The sequence below is a fragment of the Carlito syrichta genome, unplaced genomic scaffold, assembly GCF_000164805.1.
Source record: "Carlito syrichta isolate Samal-C Ts95f unplaced genomic scaffold, Tarsius_syrichta-2.0.1 Scaffold313449, whole genome shotgun sequence".
NCBI classification, from domain to species: domain Eukaryota; kingdom Metazoa; phylum Chordata; class Mammalia; order Primates; family Tarsiidae; genus Carlito; species Carlito syrichta.
In genome coordinates this window covers 188,815-216,289 of record NW_007257545.1, presented here as the reverse complement: position 1 = coordinate 216,289, position 27,475 = coordinate 188,815, and the positions used below count along the sequence as shown (strand labels likewise).

The window sequence follows — 27,475 nt, the reverse complement described above, 5'->3', positions numbered from 1 at the left end:
AAGTTTTCTTCATTTCTCAGGTCTCCTACCTTGGTATTGATTTTGTTCTTAAATTCCTTGTGGTTGTAAGATTTCAACAGCAAATATTGTTCTTACATCCTCTTGGGTTCATTTTAAGAGGAAAGAACTCTTGAGGATGTCCTAGAAGTCTCAGCAAGAGTTTCATGGCATCTCTTTTTTCCTGCTATGATCATGTGCTTATCCCTGGGACAATTACTTTAAGCAGGAGTCGTTGACTGGCGAGGTCTAAGTCACAGGCATGTACACCCCCTGCCTGAACTTGGTGTGGAGCCGATCCTACCAGAACGACATGGGATTGAGAGTCTGGGAAGGAAGTGGAATCTCAAGTGAAAACTGGAAGCTGTTAGCAGAAGTAGGGTAAGCGAAATCTGGGCAGCCCAAAAGAGGGAAAAGAAACCCTTCATAAGGGAAAGACAGATTTAAGGTACTAGAAAACAAAACTAAAACAAGTGGGTAGGCTGAAAGTGGAGGTTAAGAAGTAGAAACTGGTTGGTTGCGGTGGCTCACACCTGTAATCCCAGCACTTTGGGAGGCCAAAATGGGAGGATTGCTTGCGCCCAGGATATAGAGACCAGCCTGGACCACACAGAGGGACCTTGTTAAAAAATTAGCCCAGAATGGTGTGGTGTGCCTGTAGTCCCAGTTACTTGGGAGGCTGAGGTGGAAGGAGTGCCTGAGCCCTGGAGGTCGAGGCTGTGGTGGCTGTGATCGTGCCACTGCACTCCAGCCTAGGCAACAGAGTGAGAATCCAAGAAGAGTGAGACTCAAAGAAGAGGAGTGAGACTCAGAGTGAGACTCAAAGAAGAGGAGAGGGGAGGGGAGGGGAAAGGAAGAGAAAGGACAAGAAAAAAGAAAAGGCAACTGGTTAAAAAAAATAATCCTACTCTACTGAAACAATTGTCTGTGGCCTTGATTGGGGCTGTAGACAGAGCTTTAGGGGGAGTGAACAGGCTGAGTCAATATCCTTGACTCCTAGACCAGCTCATATCTCCAAATACATATCTGAAGAAATCTGAGCACATCCATTTCTCTGCGTTTATATATACACTTGCCCTCTGGTCATCTATCCTACATATCTGAGAGGCAATTCAAATTCACCATGTCTAAAATTTAATTGTCAACAGACTCCTAATCTGTTCCTCCTCTTGAATTCCTCCTGTTTATTAATGACCCCATCATCTAAGCCAGGAACCAGAAGTCATTTTTTAATTCCTCTTTCACTTCCATATATATATTATATGTTCGGGGGGGTGGGTGGGGAATAAGGGTCTTACTCCGTTGTCCAGGCTAGAGTGCAGTGGCATGATCACGGCTCACTGCAGTCTCCAACTCCTAGACTCAAGTGATCCTCCTGCATCAGCCTCCCGAGTAGCTGGGATTACAGGTATGCAGCACCACGCCTGGCTAATTTTTTAATTTTTTGTAGAGTCAGGGTCTTGCTAGTTGCCCAGGCTAGTCTTGAACTCCTGGACTCAAGCAGTCTTCCTGCCTCGACCTCCCAAAGTGCTGGAATTATAGGAGTGAGCCACCATGGCTGGTCTCATCTCCATGTTTAATCTTTCTCTAAGAATGATTATTTTTCATCTTCATACCACATCTCAGGTCCACTTCTTATTCTTCATTAGCACTTAACACAACTGCAATTCAATTATTTGAGTAATCTGTTTGAATATTTATCACTCTCATGGGACTGGATCCATTAGGGAAGGGCCCATGGCAGTTTCTTCATTTTTGTATTCCTGAGTCTGAACTCAGTGGTTGGCATGCAGTGGGCACTCAAATATTTGTGAAAAGATTAAAATAAATTAAAGTTTTCCAGCACTGAGTTTTATGTTCTATGTACCATCTTCCAAAACCAGTTTAGATGCCAATTTTAGGTAAACAGTTATCAAATTTTTGAATAATACAGCTAAGATTTAACAACTTAAAATGCATAATATTCAAGTTCTCTTTTTATTCAATTCTATTTATCTCCTGAGTTTGAGTTTCAAGAGTTTGGAAATCAAGTTCACACAGCAAGGGATACAGTGCAATTTGAAGTATATACATTTATATATATCTGCATTTCTGGATTAATGACAAATTTTCTTTTTGTCCTACTAAATTAGAAAGCACTTGCTAAGAATTATGAGTTCTTAGATAAGGAAGCAAATGTGTGGTGGCCCTGACAGATAGCTTTATATATTTGGATGGGACATGTACCTAGAAACATTAAAGACCACTTTTGGCTGGGTGTGGTGGCTCAAGCCTGTAATCCCAGCACTTTGGGTGGCCAAGACAAGAGGATTGCCTGAGTCCAAACATTTGAAACCAGCCTGGGCAACTTGATGAGACCTCGTCTCTACAATAAATCAAAAAATTAGTCAGGCATGGTGGCATGTGCTTATAGTTCCAGCTACTTGGAAGGCTGTGGTGAAAGGATCACCTGAGCCTAGCAGGTTGAGACTGCGGTGGCCATGAGTGTGCCACTGTACTCCAGCCTGGGTGACAGAAACAGACTCCAACTCAAAAAAAGAAAGACCACTTTTATTTTATTTTTTTTGTCTGAGTTGGGGTCTCATTCTGTCATCCAGGCTAGAGTGCAGTGGCACAATCATGACTCATCTCAGCCTCAACCTCCTGGATTCAGGTGATCCTCCTGCCTTAGCCTCCTAAGTCACAAGGACTAAAAGCATGTGCCACCATGCCTGGCTAATTTTTTGATTTTTTTTTTTTTGGTGTGTGTGTAGAGACAAGATCTTGCTATGTTGCCCAGGCTGGTCTCGAACTCCTAGGTTCAAACAATCCTTCTGCTTTGGCCTCCCAAAGAGCTGGGATTACAGGCATAAACCACTGCACCCAGCCAATTTTTCACAAGCAGCTAAGTCAAAGAACATATCTCATTCAAAGGTTTGAAGGTTGGAGGCTTTTGACTTGGCAGGTAGTTGCAAATGAATTTCTTTTTTGTTTGTTTAGGTTCAGTTCTAAAAATAATTTCTTTATGTTTTCCAGGATTGTGTATAGTTTTTAAATATACCCAATAATATGTCGTTAACTTCTTTCTCCACAGACTGAAGGAAATCAAGTGTTAGGGAAGCGTCAACGCCTACCAAAGCCTCCTGTATCACAGTTCAATTTCCTGATATCTTATCCTCAGCTCTGAATATCCTATTATGTTGGACCTAAAATGACAAGTGCAAGCTTTTCAAGCTACTGACCGTAGTGTGTTGACACAGCACTTGAACTCATTGCGATAACATTTCTTCACAACACAGATAACAACAACAAAGACCAGGTCTATGATTTCTGGTCTTTTATGACATTATTAGTGTTATAAAGAAATCTTATCACCTCCTTCGTTTTCATTATTCACGAGTACCTTCCTCTTGGACAGCTAGCATGCTTTAGTGTGGAAAAGCAACTTTAGTATACACCAATCATTTCTTCACAAAACATACAGAAAAGACATATTCGGTGGCGGAAGTTTGATTGTTTGAATCCTTTTTATTACTCTTCGACATTTAGTTAAGATTAGGCTGCCTACTGTTGAACAACAACTGCTTTTTTAGCAAGCAAGCCAGTTAGCTATTTAGGATTCAGATACAAATACTTTTGAGTAATCAAGTGAGGCAGGTGGCAAAAATGATCTTAACTCTTCACCCCTCCTTGTATCCATGTCCTTTCCTGGATAATGTTGTAGCACCCTCTACTCTGCCTCTGGGTTGGCCATGTGACTTGTTGCCATAGCCCAATGGGATGTTAACAAATATGGCATGAACAGAGATTTGGAAAGTGCTCGCACACTTGGGCCTGCTTGTTCTTGCTGCTATGCCTTTGCTGTTAAGAAACCGCGCCTTTGGGAGGCTGAGGTGAGTGGATTGCCTGAGCCCACGGGTTCGAGACCCGTCTGGGCAGCGAGACCTCATCTCTACAATAAATAAAAAAATCAGCTGGGCGTGGTAGCGCATGCCTGTAATTCCGGCTACTTGGAAGGCTGAGGTGGAAGGATCGCCGGAGCCTAGCAGGTTGAGGCTGCGGTGGCCGGGAGCGGCCACTGCACTCCAGTCTGGGCAACAGAGTGAGACTCCAACTCAAAAAAAAAAAAAAAGAAAAGAAAAGAAACGTGTGGCTAGCCTGCTATCGGATGCATAGGTGAGTTACCCCAGTTGACCCAACTAAGACTATCCCAGACTAGTCAACCATCCGCTGATGCCTGGACGTATGAAAGAGTCCTGTCAGCAGCCGCGGAGCTGCAGACATGACCCACGTTCAGGGCCAGCTTCATGACCACATGGTTTTTGCAATTGCATAGAGCCCTGTGCTTATAAACAACCCATTTGCTTTAAAGCTCTTTTGCCATCATCTTGAAATTCTTAATAACTTTTGGTGGTGGGGGCTGATTTTCATTTTGCAGTAGGTTCCACAAAAAAACTATGTAGTTGGTCCTGTCTATATCTGAGCACAGACACCAGAGTGAGCCCAACTGACACATGAAAAACCAATCACCTAGCTGGTCTACAGACTCATGAGTTAAATAATTTTTTTTTTGAAGTGTCTCACTTTGTCACCCAGGCTGAAGTACAGTGGCATATCACAGCTCACCACAGCCTTGACCTCTTGGGCTCAGGCAATCCTTTCACCTCAGCCTCCTGAGTAACTGGGACTATAGGTATGTACTACTATGCCTAATTTCTTTTATTTTTTTTGTGGAGATGATGGCTCACTATGTTGTCCAGGCTGGTCTTGAACTCTTGGGCTCAAGTAATCCTCCCGCTTCAACCTTCCAAAAGGCTGAGATTACAGAGGTTAGCCACTGTGCCCGGCTATCATGAGTTAAATAAATTCTTATGGGTTTTGCAGTTGCTTTGCAATATTGTAGCAACAGATACTGATAAACACCAAACCTTTCTACACTGGACATCACCAGCATTATCTCAAATACACTTCTAGTCTGCATCATGTCTTACAAAACATTATTAGAGTAAATAAAAATAGCTTTTGTATTTTGTTTTCCAGTGATAATTGGAATTCAAAATTACCAAGTATGTCTTTCTCATTCACATATGTACCACACAGATGCAAAGAGCTGGTTCACACTTTTTCTACCAGTGGTTTCACTCAACTGCAAAACAAAATATTGGCTGGCGTTGCGACAGTCATAGCAGTTCCACCATATGGTACCATTCTTGTTGTGCAGAACACAACTCTGTCACTAGGTTTGCTTGTGGTTAGTTCTGCTTTCTCTCCCAGCATTTTGTTTGTCCTAAATTGGGGGCTGGCTTTGGAAATATGTGGACATAGCATGACTTTTGCTGTTGTTTTGTCCTATTGCATCCAGAAAGGAAATTAATCAATGTCATACTAGAAAGCATTATTTTGTACTTGGTTCAGGAAAAACCACTGGTTGACCAGAGAGGTTATTCTGCTTTGGAAATGACGTCAAATCTCCGACAGCATCATGGAGCTATCTGACAACATCTTCTAATACCAGATACACTGGAGACACAAGGGGGATACATAACATCCAATTTTCAGATATTCATAACCACATTTTCCATTCACACTTTCCCTTTCAGCTGCTGGGGTGGAATCATCACATTCACAGATGCTCTGTCCCGACACATCTCGAAGTCCTTTCCACTAATTATACTTCTGAGCTGCAGTGTTTGTACTACTATTTTTATCATTGCTCTTACACTTCAATGAACCACTTTTTAGTCATTAAGCTATTTTTGTTCATCAGAGCCATAACAACATAAGAGTAACAGGAAAAAATGCAAATTTTACACACATAAACAATAATATGCAAATGATATGGCTAAGATAAACTACTCTAGTAACTGAATTTTAACTACGCTCTGTTAAGAGTCTGAACAATTTGCGTCATCTGCACCCTTGTATTAAGACCATAACAGTATTTGGTCATTCTTTTTCCCTTTCAAATTTATGAAATGCTTAAGTACCTTTGTCTATGTCACAAAAACTGTCAAATGACTTAAGGACTGTTTTACAAATGGATCACATTTTAGAAACACTGACCTAAGAGAGAAAACCTGAACTCTTGGACTTAGTGTATAAGCCACTCCATAATCTAGTCCTTTGACTAGTATTATAATGACAATAGCACATTTTATTTCCTGAGACCTTACCCTGCTACCAGGTATCCTTCTAAACATTTCAAATGAATTCTCTTAGGAGGAGGGTACTACTGTTGTTTTTATGAATTTATGGATGGAAACTGAGGCTTGCAGAGGCACTTGCTCAAGGTCACGGAGCTAGCATGACAGTAGGAGGCCGAGCAAGGACCTGACTCCAGGTGTGTCTCATTCTTAATGCCCATGGCTTCCCTCTCTACCCCTCCGACCTCCCCTCCTGCACTCTTTCCACACACACACACACACCCCTGCACACCTCCGCCATGCTGCGCTTCCTGCTGTTCCCCAGTGAACGGACTTTCCATCTCTAGTCCATACCGATCTTGACTCCTCTGTCTGGAGTATTTTCTCTGGTTTCTTCCCTTGTCATACTGATGAACTTTCACTCACCCTTCATCATACAGTTGAAGTCTTCTCCGTGAAGTCTTTCCTTCCACCCACATCCCTGATTTTTTACCTTGTCTGCAATATTAGCTTAAATTTTATTTCTTTCCGTTCTCTAGACAAAAATGCAAAAATGCCTAGCATGACAGCTGAGTTATTAAGAATTACAATATGACAGAACATAATTTACTACATTGTGTCTGATTGTTCCCGGGTCTATCATTAGTCGACTCTACTTATTGACTTAAGCCTCAATGAATAGGCAATTCCTTACCTAAAAATGTTATTCTCAGGCAGTGAGAGAACAGAGTTAATTCTTATTGCATCTATAATAGCTGCTAAATTCATGAGACAGGGAAAATATATTCTCTATTTTACCCTCTCCGATTTACTCTCTGAGAGCGAGACCCACAATAATAGGTAGTTTCTGAATTCACTAACTCTGAGAGATGGTAGGGATATTGCTTATGGATACTAAGAAAACACAGCCCTAGCAAGGTGACAAGAATGTATCTTTAGGTCTGATGGTAATTAAGAAAGCTATAAATAAGTTACATTCTCTCTGAAGAAAAGAATAGAAAGCAGTGGTTTAGAGCAATAGTCTCTAAAGCTTTTGGAAATTTGCTTCAGCAATATACATTTTGAGTCTCTATCTCTGCAAAGGTGTGTATTTATTTGTTTGTTTATTTATTTATTTATTTATTTATTTATTTGAGTTGAAGTCTCACTCTGTCACCCAGGCTGGAGTGCAGTGATACGCTCACGGCCACCCCAGCATTGACCTGCTGGGATCTGGCGATCCTTCTGCCTTAGCCTTCCAAGTAGCCAGAACTACAGGCATGCGCTACCATACCGGGCTAATTTTTTTTTAATTTATTGTAGAGACGAGATATTGCCAAGTTGCCTGGGCAGGTCTCGAACTCTCGGGCTCAGGCAATCCACTCACCTCGGCCTCCCAAAGTGCTGGGATTACAGGTTGAGCCACCGAGCCCGGTGGGTGTGTATTTATTTATAGCTTACATATATGTACGTATAGTCTTCAGAATACTACAAAACATTCATGACATGGAAACTAAAAAGAATAATGTATGGAATAAATATAATTTTTCTTCCTCACCCCAATGGGTCATCTGGTGTACCTGCTAGGATGCATATTTACACTACTATTGTCTACAGACCATTCACTGGACACATCCTTTAACCACTTGGAGCAACAGTTATTTTACTAGTAAAATGAGAATTCTAGTTATACTTTTATGATAAAGTTGTAGGGATTACAGTCATTTAACATTTTAAAAAATTTTTGAGTTGGGGCTCTCTGTTGCCCAGACGGGAGTGCAGTAGCACAATCAGGACTTACCGCAGCCTCAGCCTCCTAGGCTTCTACCTCAGCCTCTTGAATAGCTAGGACTACAGGTGCACGCCACTATACCTGACTCATTTAAAAAAATTTTTTTTTTAGAAACGAGTTCTTGCTGTGCTGCCCAGGCTGGTCTTGAACCCCTGGTGCAGGCAACCCTCTCACCTTGGTCTTCCAAAGTGCTGGGATTGCAGGAGTGGGCCACTGCCCCAGACCTCAACATTTATTTAACAAAGTTATTGAAGGCCTACTAGGAGTAGGACACTGTTCTAGGGCATAGGATATCGCTAACTCAATGCCTTCAACCCATCTCCGGAACTGTCCAGAGGATAGGCGGCCCTCCTCATCATAGATATGACCCATTTCATTTTCTTAGCAGGCACATCTGAGGAACAGAGCAGAGGTAACAGCACAGCGGAGGCATACAGACTCTGGAGCCAGACATCCAGAGTCCAAATCCAGGCTCTACCACCTAGTAGACACATGACCCTGGGTTACGCTATTTCATTTCTCTGTGCCTCAGTTTCCTTATCTGTGTAATGAGTATAATATTAGTGTCTACCTTGTAGGATTGTTATGAGGATTATATGAGCTTTTAGTTGTAACATGCCTGACACATAGTAAGTTGTGTTTGCTATATAAATAATTAATAAAAGAAGCATATTTCTTACTCACATGAGTCATTAAGATTAAACTATTTTACTTCTCTTGTTTTGGTACTATTCTCACCAGTCTTACTTTTCATGCGCGCGTGCATTTGAATAAATTACTAACAGAGAATGAGCTGATTGATTTGCTGTTACAAATAACCAGCTTCTGGCCGGGCATAGTGGCTCAGCCCATAATCTCAACACTTTAGGAGGCTGAAGCAAGTGGATTGCCTGAGCCCGCGGGTTCAAGACCAGCCCGGGCAACTTGGCCAGACCTCTCTCTAAAATAAATACATAAAAATTAGCCGGGCGTGGTAGTACGTGTCTGTACTTCCAGCTACTTGGAAGTCTGAGGCGGAAGGATCACCGGAGCCCAGAAGGTCGAGGCTGCGGTGGCCAGGAGTGGCCACTGCACTCCAGCCTGGACAACGGAGTGAGACTCCAACTCAAAAAACAAAACAACAACAACAAAAAACCTAAATAACCAGCTTCTCCATATTTCTCACTCTAACGAATTAGCACATAATCATTTGGTTTACATCTCAGCATTTGGCGCTTCTGGTGTGAGTTTATACTGCTGAGCTTCTAGGAGGACTGACCCAATCTAGAGTCTAGGCCTCGGTAGCCAAGAACCTAACCCGTGGTGACCACACTTGGTGCCAGCAAGCTTCAAGGCTCAATAGCTGTGTTGTTTTTATGCCTCTTCTGTCTTTCACTGAATTCAGCCTTTTTCCAGATTAATAAGAAAGGTCAACAACCAAATTCCTAGTAGTAGCCCCTCAATTTTCTTCTCAACCGATGTTTAACATGTATTAGGTAACCTACACACATCTTAAATGTTCAACTCAGTGAATTGTTACAAATGTATAAACTTGTGTAACCACACTCATATGAAATAGAAAACAATACCAGCGCCCTAAAAGTTTCCTTTGACAAAGGAAGTATCCCCAAGAGAAACCGCTATTTTGAATTGATTTACCATAGATTTGTTTTGCCTGTTCTGGAATGTCATATAAGTAGATTCATGCAGAATGTGCTATGTACTCTTTTGTGCTTCTTTCAATCAACAAAATGTGAGATACATAACGTGTAGTTGCATGTAGTGATAGGTTGTTCTTTTTTACTGCTATGTAGACTTTCCCTTATGCTTTCCATCTCTTTAAATGTCTAAACTATTACTTCAAAAAGCAATGTAGGGCCATGCATGGTGGCTCACACCTGTTATCCCAGCACTTTGGGAGGCCAGGGTGGGAGGATTGCTTGAGTCCAGGAGTTTGACACCAGCCTGGGCAACATAGCGAGACCACATCTCTACAAAAAATAAATTAGCCAGGTATGGTGGCATGTTCTGGTAGTCTCAGCTATTCAAGAGGCTGAAGTGGAAGAACGAGGCTGCAGTGAGCTGTGATTATGCCACTGCATTCCAGCCTAGGGGAAAGAGAACCCGACTCAAAACAAAAAAAAAATGAGTGTAAAGGCATATATTAAGCACATATAAGTATGATGTCATTTATACAAAATTTACAAACAGGCAATCTAGTTGTCCAAGTGTATTTTTGTACTCTTGGTTTGTGCGCTTTTCTTTATGCATACTACACTTGAATAATTTTTTTTTTTTTTTTTTGAGTTGGAGTCTCACTCTGTCGCCCAGACTGGAGTGCAGTGGCTGCTCCTGGTCACCGTAGCCTCGACCTGCTGGGCTCCGGCGATCCTTCCGTCTCAGCCTTCCAAGTAGCCAGAATTACAGGCATGCGTAACCACGACCAGCTGATTTTTTGATTTATTGTAGAGATGAGGTCTCGCTGCCCAGGTGGGTCTCGAACCCACGGGCTCAGGTAATCCACTCACCTCAGCCTCCCAAAGGCGTGGGATTACAGGCTGAGCCACTGAGCCCGGCCAAATAAATTTTTTTAAAGGCAATGAATGCTCTAAGTTCTTTCAAGTTAACTTTCCATTGAGAAGCAATGGAAAAGCAGACAAGATATTAAATACACACACACCTGCTTGCAGGCATCAGCGAGGTATTAAGGCAGCAAGGAATTGTGGAGCTCAGATCAGGGACAGAAAGGAGGACTGCAGAAATAAGCCGAGCGTTAGGTAGAGCTTTCCTCTTTCCAGATAGGGGATGTGGTAAAAATGCAGGAAGCAAAGTGTTTAGCAGATGTACGAGATGAGACAGGGAGTGGGGGACGGCAATTGGAATTCAGGGCCAGTCAAGGAGAAGGAGCCCTGGTAAAGACTCTGACGTTTTGATTAGGCCCTGAAAGGTTACAGATTAGGTATAAGTGTGAAATAGAAATAAAACATAGCTCATGGGAATAATCTCAGTCTCTCACTGGATTAAGAAGAGGAATCCTATCTATGCTCTTTGATATAACCCAGAAGGCACATGAACTTGGATGGGAAAAAAAACTACAGCTTTGGCCGGGGGTGGTGGCTCCTGTCTGTGATCCCAGCACTTAAGGAGGTGGAAGTGAGAGGATTGCCTAAGCCCAGGTGTTCGAGATCAACCTGGGCAACTTGGCGAAACCGCATCTCTATGATAAATTTTTAAAAAAATAGCCAGGTGTGGTGGCGCCCACCGGTAGTTCCAGCTACTTGGAGGCTGAGGCAGAAGGTTGAGGATGCAGCAGCCACGAGCATGTCACTGCACTCTGGTCTGAGCAACAGAGTGAGACTCTGGCTCAAAAAAAGAAAAAAAAAATACAGCTTTAAGTACATAACCTCTAATAGAATCTATCATTTCTATGAAAGCAGGCAACAAATCATAGTAGTATTAGCAGTACTTGCGACTTAACACCAATAGAAATCAAAGATAATTTTATATCACCTTACAGCTGCTGCAGGTGTCTAAAAATATCATTAATACTCATACTACTTCAAAACTACAGTAGTTCTAGACCTGCAGCTGGATTTTATAACTTAACTTAAGGAAACACATATATTTATATATTACTAACTTGTCTTAAAAATATTTTTATACATCTTTGGGAGGCTGAGGTGAGTGGATTGCCTGAGCCCGCGGGTTCGAGACCCGCCTGGGCAACTTGGCGAGACCTCATCTCTACAATTAAAAAAAAAAAATTAGCCAGGTGTGGTAGCGCGTGCCTGTAGTTCCAGCTACTCGGAAGGCTGAGGCACAAGGATCGCCAGAGCCCAGCAGGTCGAGCATGTGGTGGTCGGGAGCGGCCACTGCACTTCAGCCTGGGTGACAGAGTGAGACTCTAACTCAAAATAAATAAATAAATAAATAAATATATATTTTTATAAATGTACTTTAGTAAAATTTGTTTTCTTTGCAATCCATGTACTCTTTGTATTTATATCTTTATCCTAATAAAGAATACATATATTTAATGAGACTACCTAAGGAATAGGTAGCATAAAATAGTTTAAGAAGGCCGGGTATGGTGGCTCAAGCCTATAATCCCAGCACTTTGGGAGGCCCCGGCGAGAGGATTGCCTGAGATCAGGGGTTCAAGACCAGCCTGGGCAACTTGGTGAGATCTCGTCTCTACAATAAATAAAAAAATAAGCTGGGCATGGTAGTGCACGTCTGTAGTTCCAGCTACTTGGAAAGCTGAGGCGGAAGGATCACCTGAACCCAGCAGGCTGAGGCTGCAGTGGCCTGGGTGACAGAGGAAAACTCCAACTCAAAAAAAAAAAAAAATATATATATATATATATATATATATATATATATATTTTAAGAATCCCTAAATCAGCCGAGCTCGGTGGCTCAGCCTGTAATCCCGCGCCTTTGGGAGGCTGAGGTGAGTGGATTGCCTGAGCCCGTGGGTTCGCCACTGCACTCCAGTCTGGGCGACAGAGTGAGACTCCAACTCAGAAAAAAAAAAAAAAAAGAACCCCTAAATCAAGATGCTCAAAGAACTAATAAATAAAGCTATAATTATAAAGATTTTTAAGCACATTTCTCTCTTACAGAGAAAAAAGCGCACACACACAATATCAATAAGAATATAAAAGATTAGCACGATATGATTAACAAATTTGCATAACATATATAAAATGCTACACTCAACAATTGCAGAATACACATTATATTCAAATACACATGAAAAATTTGCCCAAACTGATAATATGCTGGGTCAAAAAGAGTATCTTAACAAGTATGAAATAATGAATCCACATAGCACGTTTTCTGCTGTTGTACAACTAACATATAAATTAAAAAGAGAATATCATATTTTGTACAGCTCCCATGTTTATGCACACTATACATTTTCTCCTAAAAATAAATAAATTAGTAAGCAAAAGAGAACTACCCTCCCCATGTATTTAACAGTTAAGCTGGAACTACAAGCACATGTCACCACACCCAGCTAATTTTTTCGGTTAATTGTAGAAATGAAGTCTCGCCATGTTGCCCAGGCTGGTCTTGAACTCCTGGGCTCAGGTAATTGTCTCACCTCGGCCTCCCAAATTACTGGGATTATAGGTATGAGCCACCATGCCTGGTCCAGAGAAATACTGTCTAACTCATTTTATGGATATAGCAAAAATTTATTGCCAAAATCTAATAAGAACATTGTGAAAAGGAAAATCATAGGAACAATTCTCTCATGAACACAGATGTGAGAAACGTAAATAACATGTAAGCCCACTTAAATCTAGATATATAATTTAAAAACATAAGCTATCTTAAATCTAGTTATTCAAAAAGGACATTTCATCATAATAGCTAATTTGGGATTGTTCCAGGAGTGCAAGATTGGCTTAACATTTGAAAATCAATCAATATAATTCACTACACTAAAAGAATAAAGTAGAAAACTCATTCTACCTCTGAGCAAAGGAGAAATTTTCTTAATCTGACAACAAAAACAATAAAACTTTAAAAAGATCCTTCAGCAAACATGTGACCTAATTGCATAATGTTAAAAGCTTTCCCTTTGCAATAAAAAACAAAACATGGATCATTGCTTTCACCATTTCTATTATGTTGCATTAGAAGCTTTAGCTGGTACAATAAAGCAAGAAAAAAGAAAGGAAAGGAACAAAAGCCACCTGCAGGAAGCAGTGTGACGTTATCTTGTAAAGTTAAACTTCTGCGTACTCTGATCCATCACTTTTACTCCACTGTTTACAGACTAGAGAAATTCTGGCACAAGTACACAACAAGATGTGTACCAGAATGCTCACAGCAGTGTTGGTCATAATAGTTGAAAACTGAAGGGAAAAAACACCAAATGTCCATCAAGAGAAGAATGGATAAATACACTGTAATATATTCACACAGTGAATTACTATACATCCCTGAAAACGAATGAACTAGATAGTTACATAGGTAAACATGGAAGAATCTTGAAAAATAAAATATTGAGCAAAATAAGTCGCAGGAGAATGTCTGTGGTATGATTACATTTACATGCAACTTAAAAAGTTGGAAAAAATTAAATAATATATTGCTTAGGAATACACGCATGTGTAATCAAACGATAATGAAGGTAGAAAATTTTTCTTCTTCTTATTATTATAGAGATGAGGTCTCGCTATGTTGGCCTCGGGTGATCCTCCTGCCTTGGCCTCCCAAAGTGCTGGAATTACAGGCATGAGCCATCACACTTGGTCAGAAAAACTATTATTGAAAAGTCAAGATAGATGTTAACTCTAGGGAGGATAAAGAGGTGTAAGGATTTGTATTTATATACTTTATCCTAATAAAGAATACATATATTTAATGAGACTACTTAAGGAATATGTAGCATTAAAAAGTTTAAGAAGTTCGGGTATGGTGGCTCAAGCCTATAATCCCAGCACTTTGGGAGGCCTAGGCAAGAGGATTGCCTGAGATCAGGGGTTCAAGACCAGCCTGGGCAACTTGGTGAGATCTCGTCTCTACAATAAATAAAAAAATAAGCCGGGCATGGTAGTGCACGTCTGTAGTTCCAGCTACTTCTGGAAGGCTGAGGCAGAAGGATCGCCTGAACCCAGCAGGCTGAGGTTGCAGTGGCCTGGGTGACAGAGGAAGACTCCAACTCAAAAAAAAAAAAAAAAAAGAAAGAAGAAAAAAAATTTTAAGAACCCCTAAATCAAGATGCTCAAAGAACTAATAAATAAAGCTATAATTATAGTTAAAGATTTTTAAGCACATTTCTCTCTTACAGAGAAAAAAGCACACACACAAAATATCAAGAAGAATATAAAAGACTAGCATGATCTGATTAACAAATTTGCATAACATATATAAAACGCTACACTCAACAATTCCAGAATACACATTATATTCAAATACACACGAAAAATTTGCCCAAACTGATTATATGTTGGGTCAAAAAGAATATCTTAACAAGTATGAAATAATAATGAATCCATTAAGCTATTGGAGGGCTTCTAAGATATTTTATTTTATGTTATTCTTCATGCTGTACATATATATTTTGCACATGTTTCATGTATGATATTATTTCATTATAAATTTTTTTCTTGAAAAAGTCTCTTTAGCCAGACTCGGTGGCTCAGCCTGTAATCTCAGCATTTTGGGAGGCCAAGGCAAGTAGATTGCCTGAGCCCACAGGTTCAAGACCAGCCCAGGCAACTTGGCGAGACCTTGTCTCTACAATAAAAATAAAAAATTAACAGGGCATGGTAGTGCGCGTTTGTAGTTCTGGCTACTTGAAAGGCTGAGGCAGAAGGATCGCCTGAGCCCAGCGGGTTGATGCTGGGATGGCCATGAGTGTACCACTACACTCCAGCTTGGGTGACAGAGTGAGACTCTAACTCAAAAAAAAAAAAAATGCCCTTTGGGGGCTGGGCACAGTGGCTCAAGCCTGTAATCCCAGCACTTTGGGAGGCCGAGACGAGAGAATTGCCTGTGTCCAGGGGTTCAAGACCAGTCTGAGTAATGGTGAGCCCTCGTCTCTACAATAAATTAAAAAAAAATTAGTCAGGTGTGGTGGCGCATGCCTGTAGTTCCAGCTACTTGGAAGGCTGAGGCAGAAGAATCGCCGGAGCCCAGCAGGTCGAGGCTTCGGTGGCCGTGAGCATGCCACTGCACTTCAGCCTGGGTGACAGAGTAAGACTCTCACTAAAAAAAAAAAAAAAAAAAATCTTTAAACCTAGTATCCCATTTATAGAAAACACAAAGGATAGAAGGACATATTAAATGATACCATGAGTAAGCAATGAGCAAAGTCTAGACTTTGGAAAAATTGAGGGAGGGAACAAATGATCTTGTTTCTTTAAAACAAGTAAAAAAAATGAACAAGAAACTTATAAATTACAAAAGGCTTAGGAGGCATGTTAAGTAATTGCCATGAAGCCAACGACTTAAACTACAGATTAAGTAGCACAAAACAATTGCAGATGTGAACGACTAAATGTGTATCTTATTATAAGAAAGCATTCTTGATTTGGGGAGATGTGATAATGCTTATGTTTATGGTTTAGTGGTTATGTTTTAAAAGGGTGCCCTTGTCTTTCAGAGGTAGTTAACTAAAAATGCATGATAAAGTTATATCATGTCTAAGATTTTTTTTTTTAATTTTTGAGTCAGAGTCTCATTCTGTCACCCAGGCTGGAGTGCCGTGGCATGATCACAGCTTATCCCAGCCTTGATCTCCTGGGCTCAGGTGATCCTTCCTCTTCTGCCTCCTGAGTAACTGGGACTACAGGTGCACACCACCACGCCCAGCTAATTTTTTTGATTTTTTGTAGAGACGAGGTCTTGCTATGTTGCCCAGGTTGATCTGGTCTCAAACTCCAGTCTTAAGTGAGTTTTCTGCCTAGGATTCCCAAAATGCTAGAATTACAGGCATGAGTCACCACTCCCAGTTTAAGATTTGATTCAAAATAATCCTGGATGGGAGGGGTGGCATAGGGAAGACAAGATTGGCTATGAGTTGAAAATTATTAAAGCTGAGACTACATATGTGGGCCACCCCGCTCAACTAATCAAAAAAAAAAAAATGTTACATGCGGGAGAGTCTCAGTTTGGCGCCCAGACTGGTCTCAAACTCCTGACCTCAAAGGATTCTCCTCCTCCTGAGAAGCTAGGATTACAGGCACGAGCCACAGCCCCAGCTACAATTTTAGATACATGCTCTCTGCTCTCAGTAAGCACTCTGCTTTGCACAGCAGCCCTCCTCCTTGTTCATTCTCCCCTCTCCAAGATTTTATTCAATATCTCAGCAACATTTGACCCAGTTGATTACTTCCTCCTTCCTGGAATAGTTTCCACTCTTGGTTTCTTGAGACCACACTCTGATTTCCCCCCCTCCTCTTTCAGTTTCCTTCATGAGTGTCTCCTTTATCTGATTTATTCCTTCCTTCCTTTCCTCCCTCCCTCCCTCCCTCCCTCTCACTCTCTCTCTCTCTTTCTTTTTTTCCTTTCAGTTGGAGTCTCACTCCATTGCCCAGGCTGGAGTGCAGTGGCATGCATGCTCATGGCCACCCCAGTGTTGACCTGCTAGGCTCTGGCCATCCTTCTGCCTCAGCCTTTCAAGTAGCCGAAACCACAGGCACACGCTACCATGCCTGGATAATTTTTTGATTTATTGTAGAGACGAGGTCTTGCCAAGTTGTTCAAGCTGGTCTTGAACCCATGGGCTCAGGCAATTCCTTCACCTCAGCCTCCCAAAGTGCTGAGATTACAGGCTTGAGCCACCGTGCCAGGACTTTTATCTGATTTCTAAGTATTGGACATCCTGGAGTTCCAGTCTGGTCCCTCTTTGTTTTCTCTCTTTACATTCTGTCTTCCAAATGATCTTAGCTGGTCTCCAAATTTACATATCAAGTCCAAGTCTCTCCGAGCATGTTCTACAGCCCTTGGACATCTCCTCAGAGTTCTCTTAGGAACTCAAGTACATTGGGTTCAACATAGAATACTTGATTTCTTCTTATCCTACTCCCCCTCAAAACACTCTTCACCTCTCCTAGTCTTTCCATCTTAGTCAACAGCATCACTAACCTGTGGGTCTTCCTGAATATGTCCCTTTCCTCCAACAACTGTATCTAATCCATCAGCAAGACCTGCCATTTCTACCTCCTAAACATTTTTCTAATCTGTCCACTCTTTTGCCAGTTGCACTGCAATTACATTATACTAAATAATCCTTGTTCTATTTCCCAAACATGTCCATACTTCTTGCTTCGAGGTCTATACACATGCTGTTGCCTTGCCTAGAACACTTAAACATATTGAGTTCTGTGTGGCCCAAATTTCACCATACAGTAACAATCTCAAAAGTCTCCCTGGACTCCAAGTCTTTCCAAAATAATCCTGGGAGAAGAGAAGACCTTAGATTCATCCTTCCTTCCTTCCTTCCTTTTCTTCCTTCCTATTTTGAGTCAGAGCTAATTCTGTCACCCCAGGATGGAGCACAATGGCATGATCTCAGCCACTGCAGCCTCAATCTGCTGAGCTCAGGCGATCCTTCTGCCTCAGCTTTCCAAGTAGCTGGAACCACAGGCATGTGCCACCACACCTGGCTAATTTTTCTTGATTTATTGTAGAGATGAGGTCTCGCCAAGTTGCCCAGGCTGGTCTCGAACCCCAGGGCTCAGGCACTCCTCTTGCCTCTGCTTCCCAAAGTGCTGAGATTACAGGCGCAAGCCACAGTGCCCAGCCTAGACACTCTTCTGATACATGTCAAAAACAGATGCTCAGTCTCCTTCTTGTTCTAAGCAGAAAACAAAGTATGATGTATGCCCAGATCCAAGTTCCTCTTTAATCACAAAATTGGCTCCAAATTTTTTCTTGGCTTTTAGTTCCTACCAGTTTTAGGGAGAGACAGTATCCAGTTTAGCCTTTCAAATTCATGTCACAGTCTGAAAAATATAGACACAGTATTTTGCAGTTCTCTACCCCCTAAATCTGAGCTTGATTATGTAATTTGTCTAGGCCAATGGTGTGTCAGCAAACACAGTTTAAGCAGTTGCTTGAAAAGTGCTTGTGTATTGACTTCCACTCTCTTGCTGCTTTTGGAAGAAGACTGGGCTAGCCCGCTAGATACCAAGACACATGACCTGGTCAATTTCAATTGCCCCTGACAATTAGCAGACACCGGAATGAGACCATCTAGGACCAACCAGCTCTCAACCCACCTGCCAATGAACTAGCTCCATGAGTGAACCCAGGCAAGAACAGAAACACTGCCCAGATGATCCCAGCTGCAATCACCAACTCACAAAATAATGAGCTGTTAATATAAATGGTTGTTGTTTTAAGCCACTAAGCTTAAAGGTGGTGTGTGATGCAACAAAAACTGATATACCTCGTGTGAAAATCTTTTCATATTGCAAATCAGTTATGCTGCTTCTCTACTAAAAATGCTTTAATGGCTACTCATTGATCCTGGGATGAAACCCAAGTCATTAGCAAGGCCTACAGAGCCCCATGCAATCTGGATAGTCCCATCTAACATGGTCCCACTTATACCCCATGCTTGGTCCACCAGCATCCTAGGAGCTCCTCAAGTGATTCCAACTCTTTCCCACCTCAAGACTTTCACCCACACCACCTGGTTGGCTTTTACTCCTTTCTCAGATCCCACCTGAAGTACCACATCCTTAGAGCAGTCTCTTTTGACCAACTCCGCCTGCTTTTTTCTCTCCCCCTCAACTGAAGTATGTCTTCAGTTGCATATTCTTGTGTGGCCTTATTATTTTCCTTCTTAGCAAATGCCCCAATTCGAAATAATATATTGCCTTATGTGATGATTTGTTTCAGAACTGCCTTCTCAACTGGACTGTAAACTTACTAGAACAGAGTATCTCTGTTTTGCTTTTAATTGTAGCCCCGAAACTTGCAAAGGACCTGTCACACAGTGACTGTTGGATAGTTATTTTTTGAGGCAGTTTATCATACTGCTTAACTGTATAGTCTTTGGAGAAAAACAGCCTGGGCCCAACCTTGCTCTATCACTTTCTAGCTGAGTGACCTTAAGCAAGTGACCTAACTAGCTGCTCTGTGCCTCAGTTTCTCCATCTCTAAATAGGGATGAAAAATAGCACCCTCTCACTGAGTTGTTGGGTGAATTGTGCTCTATCATTGTTATCTGTTTCTTGCTGAACAGATGTCAGCATGCCTGGATAACAGTGAACCAGAAGCTTTCAGCACAGCCATCATCTCCTTTCTCTGTGGCTACAGACACGCTATGAAACGAAATTCATGATGAAATTCACATTCCCCTTCCCCATGGTTAGTTTCTCAGACCATACTCTGCCTCATTTCGCAAAAGTGTGTTCTCCAAGTCTGAGCCAGTGTTAGCAAATGCCTTGTGACACCGAGGAAGTCCCTAACCATCTAGCCCTAGATTTTGACTCCTGCTTGGAGCCCTGATTTCTCCCACTGAGGGTCAGATATTTGGGGTCAGAGAGCATTGTCCCCTGACTGCTGTCACCGCACCTCCCAACACTTGGTGATCCCTAGCCGAACCGGGATCTGGAGCCAACAAACAACCTCCCAAGAAACAGTTCTGATGGCTCCGAGAAACGTATCCATCCCCCTTAATGCATGTGCGCGCGCAGAGCCACACAACAGAAACTGGGCAATCTACATTGTCTTAGTGGGGGAAAAAATGTTTTAGAAGGGACAGTTAGTACATTCCCAATCACCAAGGCCTTAGAAGTTGGCCTTTCAGGTTCTCAATGGAAAGAACATAAAATCTAGGTATCCCCAAAAATAATTTTAAAAAGCAAGGTGAGAGGAACTCCTAAGAAAAGCAATCGGAGAGAGACAGAACGAGAGGTAAATGAAAAAGAGGAAAGAAAAGGGAGGTGGAGGGGGGGAAGGTCAGAGATGAGAGAGACTGGGAGGAGCAAGACTGACAGAGGGGAGGTTGGGACAAGGACAGGTTAGGAAGGTAGACAGGGGACAGGGATGGAGAAGCTCCCCACCCAGCAGAACCGGGGAGTGCCGCTTCCCAGGAAGGCGCGTCTGCTTGGCAGGGCCCGAGAGCCGCAGCTCCTCGGAGCCGGCAGGCGCTTCCCTTCATGCCCAGCGAGGGTGCCCTGTGCATGTTAATGAGGCAGCTGAGGACAGCCTCACAGATAATTGCTCCAAGTGCTCAGCAACTTACCGGGCTGGGCGTCAGCGGGCTGCAAAAGGATGAGGCACGGCTCCTGGGGGGCCCCCACAGAGGGGCCTGGTCTCCAGGTACCCGGCGCTCTCAGGTTAGTGGCTGCAAGGCGAAGAGTTTTCCATTCAGTCAGGCGCCAACCCACAGACAGGGAGAGCCAGACCAAAAGGCAAAGGCGAGGAGGGGAACCTGCTTGTGTTTTTGTATTTAAATTGTTTTTGAGCCCACGTAACCCTGGGAGTCACATGCTGCCTCCAACATCACCGGAGCCATCACATGATACAGGTCTCCCATCATGTGATGAGACAAATCTGCCTAACTTCAGTCCCCCACCCCCACCCCCAGCTCACAGACTGACAGATAAAGTGCTTCTGGAGGACCCTCCCCCCGCACCCTCCCAAATCAGTAACAGAGGGAGGGACGCAGATGGAGAACCCTCAGAGCCCATGTAACGCTAAGATCTTGATGAATAGTTAATTTGCCTTTCTCTCTCTCTTCTCCTAAGCTACTGCGACTTGGAGCAGTGCCAGCCTCATTTGAATTCCAGCCTTTGTGAATAACTCAAGTGTCGCCACTGTTGCTCCAGCAATTGCAGGGCGTTTGAGCTCACACCATCCTACCTCGTTCTGGAAATCCAGCTCGTCTGCCTCCCCGCCTCACAGCTTCCAAACCTCCTCATGGAACAGTGGGCGTGGGGATGGAGGTGGGGAAACTGGAGCTGCAGGGGAAGGGGAGATCATTCCAGCTGAACCTTCTAGTCCCGTCCCCCACCCAGCTGCAGGGGGAGTCAGGTGGGGCCCCGTCTGGCTCCCTGATTAGGCTGTCTCCTTTCTACTTAGTGATCATAGCTCTGCTCTCTCTGCAAAGACACCTCTCTCTCTCTCTCTCGTTGAATTCTCTTGAGCTTCTTTCTTCATAGTAACCTCCTTTGCACATTTCCTCATTCACTCAAACAATCTTTTGTTAAATAGACATTTTCTCAGAGCACCCTATTATGCTGCAGGTTTTGTGTTGGGCATTGAGAAAGGTGAGAGAGAGGGAGGTGATGGGAAAGAAACGCACGAAGCCAGATTTCTGTCCTTGAGGTGTTTGTTGTCAGAGGCAACAGAAACACAAGCAGATGTGGCAGATGCAAATCCCAGAGTCACACAAATTCAAGTGTGCAGAAATGGAAATTCTCCATTTGTCCACACCCAAACTTCACCCCTCCCTCTAGCACACCCCCTCCCTCCCACCCCACCATTCTGCCCAATATAGAAAACTCAATCTAGTCACTTCCAAAAGAACTCAGCCACCTGGGTGACTTTTCTCTGCTCCAGATTTACAATAAGTCAAATTAAAAAGTGTTCCTTTGTCATTCTCCTTCTCCTTACGGTTGATACTGACCCCTGATGCTCCTCAAATAAACAAGGAAGCAAATCGTGAAGACCACTTTTCTGAGGATAGTGTGATTTGCTGTTGCTCTGCAGGTAGGGGGCCTTCTTGAGCTAAGGAGGATAGTGTTTTCAGACCAGACAGACAGCAACATAAAATGCCTCTGAGAGGAAAGAGCCTGTCCCAAACCAGAAGCTGTGTTCTATATGGTCCTGCACAATAAGAGCAGAGAAGGTATCCATGGTAGAACAGTTGAAATGTTGTATTGGAAGTTTCCTGTGGGTGTAGGGTAAGAATTAGATTGGGTGTAGACAAACAGGGAACTTATATGTTTCCCCATTCGGGTTTGCATGGCTATAAGCTTTGCATTTGCTGTATCTGTTTGTATTTCTTCTGCCTCCCCGGAACAGTGTGCTCCTCAAACACAGGGTCTCGCTTTATGCATCTCGACAACTTGTATTCCTCATCAACAGAATCCAAATATTGTTCCACCATCTTCAGAGATGACTCCATTCTACCTCTGCTCAGTGTTGCTCCAGGGTTATGCACTGACAGTTCTTGCCAGAGGGGTGAAAGGGCCATCTGCATGGAGCTTCTGGGAACATGTTCCTGCTTGATAAGAGAGGTTTGTGAGGAAGAAGGCCTTTTCTTGTTTGCCACCATTTGTTACTTTGATGTAGTCATTGGAGACAGTCACCATGGGACAATGAAATAAAACACATCATTAATATCCTGGGGATAGCAAAACGGAAGGATAGAAGAATATAGGCCCTTGATGGAACTGAGTTGCCACACTGACCCTGGGACCACCCATCATAGAAAAATCAAGCATCTTTATGGATCAAGCCTCTTTCAGTCAGGCAATTTATCACTTGTGGTTGGAACACATCATAACTGAAACAGCATCTGTGGAGTTTGGCAGTTGCCTCCTGGTTATCAATGGCCTTTGAAGAATAGCATCTGTGAAGTTGTGGAGGTGGAAGTCTGATGATAATAGATTAAGAAGTAAATGAAGCCAGTTATGGTGGTGCATTCCTGTAGTCCCAGCTACTTTGTGGCTGAGGTGAGAGGATCACTTGAGCTCAGTAGTTTGAGGCCAGCCTGGGTACATAGTGAGATCCCATCTAAAAAAAAAAAAAGAAAGAAAGAAAAGAAAGAAAAAGAAAAAAGAAATAAATGGAAAAATTCTGTTTCTTACAATGTGGAGGATCAAATATGAAGGATCAAATAATCATAGAGAAATTCTGGATGAAATATAACATATATCTCTTTACGTGCATAGCTGAGCTCTCCAAAAGAGAAGAAGAAAAATCAGAAAAGCAGACAGCTAAGATCATATGTGAGTTAAATCCCAGTTCAAGGGCTGAAGAAAATGAAATGTCTGCCTGCTTGAACTGGAACACCCCATTTCATTTTCTTCAGCCCTTGAACTGGGATTTTACACCATGGTTCCCTAGTTCTCAGATCTTCAAACTCACATTGAATGACCCACCAGATTACCTGGGTCTCTAGCTTGCAGACAGCAGATTGTGGCACTTCTTAATGTCCATAACTGAGTGAAAATAAATCCCTCATTTCCCTGGAAAACCTTGACTAATACATGGTAGAACTGAAAAAAATCCACCTAAAGCCCAAATAAACATGAAAGCTTGTGTGACTTGACATAAATTCTGGGCCAAAGAAAAAAGACTCACCTGATCATTAATAACCAAAGCCTGCTCTCAGCTTTGATATTTAAACATACACTACTTTATGATCAAGGATATAAAATATAAGAAATAACACAGAGAGGAGCCTTAAAGAGGCAAACACAAAACTGATCAGAGATTGATTCACTCCCAGAATTCCCACACATGTTTTCCTTGCAGATAAGTTTATAATCCAAAATTATAAAGCATGTTATAAACAAACAAACAAACAAACAAACCCGAGGCAATGTTGCGATTGATTTAAAGGTTTATTTTGTCAGGGTTTTAGGACATGTCCAGGAAAAAGAAACACAAATCACAGCACCATCTGTGACTCATGCTTTTTCCAAAGAGGACTTTGAAAGAGTTCATTATTGAAGGGAAAGAGTGAATAGAAGAGGAAGGAAGAAAAAAGAGAAAAACGTATGTGTGAGGGGTGGTAAGTAATGGAGCAAATGGTTTCTATTCCTATGAAGACTTTTGATCTGCACTCAGTAATTTTACATTTTACATATGAAAGAAAGGGTAGAGGAACCCTCAATTACGTGTTCATCTTACACTCGGTAAATCACATAAGAGAAAGTAAACATGTGGAAAGATAAAGTGGAGGAATCTCCAACAGAATTGTGCTTCAGGGCTTGTCTACAGAGGGAATATGTTTTCTGAAAGATTTGGGATCCCACAAGAAATTTCTTTGTGAGCAATTTATGAGGGAAGCCATCTGGGAAACATATAACCCTCCATTGCTACAACTATTCATCTGGGAACAAAAAAGAAGGCAGTTTTGGTGTGTGTGTGTGTGTGTGTGTGTGTGTGTGTGTGTGTAACTCAGTTCCCAAGCTCATCTTTTTCTTGGCATAGTCAGTTTGGGGTCCTCAGATTCCATTTTCTTTCACAATGTTATAAAGCACTAGTTGGCAGAATAAAGAGCAGTATTAGGCTCCTATTAATACTGTACATGGAAAGAAGCAGAAAAATATAACTTATAGGGAAGAAAAAATGATCAAAACTGACCTGGAAATGACATGTGATAGAATTAGTAGTTAAGGAAATTAAAGCATTTATCATAACTATATTCCATACAAAAGGCTAGAGGAAAGATGAAATATGTTAAGTAGAAACATGGCAGACATAAAGAAGATCAAAATCAAACCTCTAGATATAAAAACTATAATCTGGGCTGGGTGCAGTGTCTCACATTTATAATCCCAGCACTGTGGCAGGCCAAAGAAGGAGGATTGCTTGAGTTCAGGAGTTTAAGACCCACGTGGGCATCATAGTGAGACCTTGTCTCTCCAAAAAAATAAAAAAATTAGCGGGGTGTGGGTGGTGCATACCTGTAGTTTCAGCTACTCAGGAGGCTGAGGTGAAAGGATTGCCTGAGCCCAGGAGGTCAAGGCTGCGGTGAGCCATGATCACTCCAGTCTGGGTGACAGACTAAGACTTCGACTAAAAGAAAAAAATGACCAACAAAAAAGAAAACTGTAATATGATCGAGATACAAACTAAGCTGCATAAGATTAAAAGCAAATAAAATGTACAAAAGAGAATATTAGTGAATTTAAAGATATAGCAATAGAAATAATCCCAAACAAAACACACATGGAAAATAAACGCTGAAAAGAAATGGACAGAGCATCAGTGAACTATGAGACAACTTCAGGTGGTCTAATAAATACGTAAGTGGAGACGTTGAAAGAAGGGGAATGGAAAAATATTTAAATAAATTATATGGTTGAAATTTTTCTAAATAGATGATACTATAGACACAGATCCAAAAAACTAAAGAAGCACCAAACACAAAAAACAAAGAAAACTACACCAAAGGACATAAAAATCAAATTGCTTAAAGCCAGTGACAAAGGGAAATTGTTCAACGCAGTCAAGGGTTGCTTTATACTCACTAGGATGGCCATAATAAAAAAGACAGATAATACCAAGTATTGGCCAGGATGTGGAGAAATTGGAATCATCATGTACTGCTGGTGAGAATGCAAAATTACTTCAGAAAACAGTCCAGCTGGCATTTTCTCAAAGTTAAACATACCATTTGATCCAGCAATTCTGATCCTAGGTATATATATATACCCGAGATAAATAAAAACATATATTCACACAAAACTTTATGTGAGCGTTCATAGCAGCATCATTCCCAATAGCCAAAGGTGTAACAACCCAAATGTTTATCAAATGATGAATGGATAATCAAAATGTGATATATACATACAGTGAAGTATTATTCAGCCACAAAAACAAATTAAATACTGATACATGCTACGACATGGATGAACCTTGTAATCATTATGCTAAGTAAAAGAAGCTAGTCATAGAAAGACCCACATGTTATACAAATTTCTTTATATGAAATGGGCAAAACAGGCAAATCTATAAAGACAAAATATATTAGTGGTTGCCTAGGGCTTGAGGGTTGAGGAGATCGAAGGAAAGGGAATTGCAAAAGTGTATGGATTTATGCTATTGGTGATGAAAATATTCTAAAAATTGATTGTGGTAAAGATTGTATAACTCTATGAATATACTAAAAACCAATGAATCATCTACCTTAAATGTGTGAATTATGTGGTATTTAAATTATTTATTAATAAAGATGTTAATAGCCGGGCTCGGTGGCTCAGCCTGTAATCCCAGCCTGTAATCCTGTGCCTTTGGGAGGCTGAGGTGAGTGGATTGCCTGAGCCCACGGGTTCGAGACCCGCCTGGGCAACTTGGCGACACCTCATCTCTACAATAAATCAAAAATTAGCCGGGCGTGGTAGCGCATGCCTGTAGTTCCAGCTACTTGGAAGGCTGAGGCGGAAGGATCGCCGGAGCCCAGCAGGTAGAGGCTGCGGTGGCCGGGAGTGTGCCACTGACCTCCAGCCTGGGCGACAGAGTGAGACTCCAACTCAAAAAAAAATTTTTTTTTTTTTTTTCATTAATCAGTATTTTTTATTATGGTTTTGTGGGGTACAGTTAAGGGTTAGGTGTACAATGACGTTTCATTCAGGCACCCTGTAGATAAGAAGTGTTTTCCCATCCCCCGACAGATATTTGCTACTGTTAATCCCATCCCCCTCCCCCTCATAGTTTCCCAGTACCATCCGTCATTTTCTCATAGTATTGCATTGGATGTTCAAGGTCCATTATATGAGTGAGAACATGTGATATTCGGATTTTTGTTTTTGTGAGAGGTCACTCAGTATTATAGACTCTAGTTCCATCCAGGTTGCAGCGAAATTCATGATTTTGTTCTTTTTTATGGCTGCGTAGTATTCCATCGTGTATATGTACCACATTTTTTTAATCCAGTCCTCTTTTGATGGGCAGCATGGTTGTTTCCAGGTTCTTGCTATTGTGAACAATGCTGCGATAAACATACGTGTGCAGGTATCTTTTTTATAGAGTGATTTGTGTTCTTCAGGGTATATTCCCAGTAGGGGGATTGCAGGGTCATATGGAAGGTCAATTTTTAGAGCTTTTAGGAATCGCCACACTGCTTTCCACAGAGGTTGCACTAGTTTACACTCCCACCAACAGTGTAGAAGTGTTCCCTTTTCACCACACCCTCTCCAGCAGCTGTTATTTTTTGAGTTGTTGATAATTGCCATTCTGACTGGAGTTAGGTGGTATCTCAGTGTGGTTTTGATTTGCATCTCCCTGATGATTAGTGAGGTTGAGCATTTCTTCATGTGTTTGTTGGCTGCTCGAATGTCTTCTTTTGTGAAGTGTCTGTTCATGTCTTTTGCCCATTTTATAATGGGGTTGTTTGTTTTCTTCTTTTCAGTACGCTTCAGTTCCTTGTAGATCCAGGAGGTTAAGCCTT

General features: G+C 41.9%; 1 protein-coding gene across 1 annotated transcript in view; it reads right to left on the bottom strand.

Moving 5' to 3' along the window:
• Nucleotides 1-20,867, bottom strand: part of TNRC6A (trinucleotide repeat containing 6A) — a 222,134-nt gene extending 201,267 nt beyond the window's left edge. Inside the window, exon 1 of the mRNA XM_008070485.2 lies at nt 20,591-20,867. The gene's annotated coding sequence lies outside the window, so the exon portion shown is untranslated. The remainder of the gene's footprint in view (nt 1-20,590) is intronic.
• Between the last annotated feature and the right edge of the window lie 6,608 nt (nt 20,868-27,475).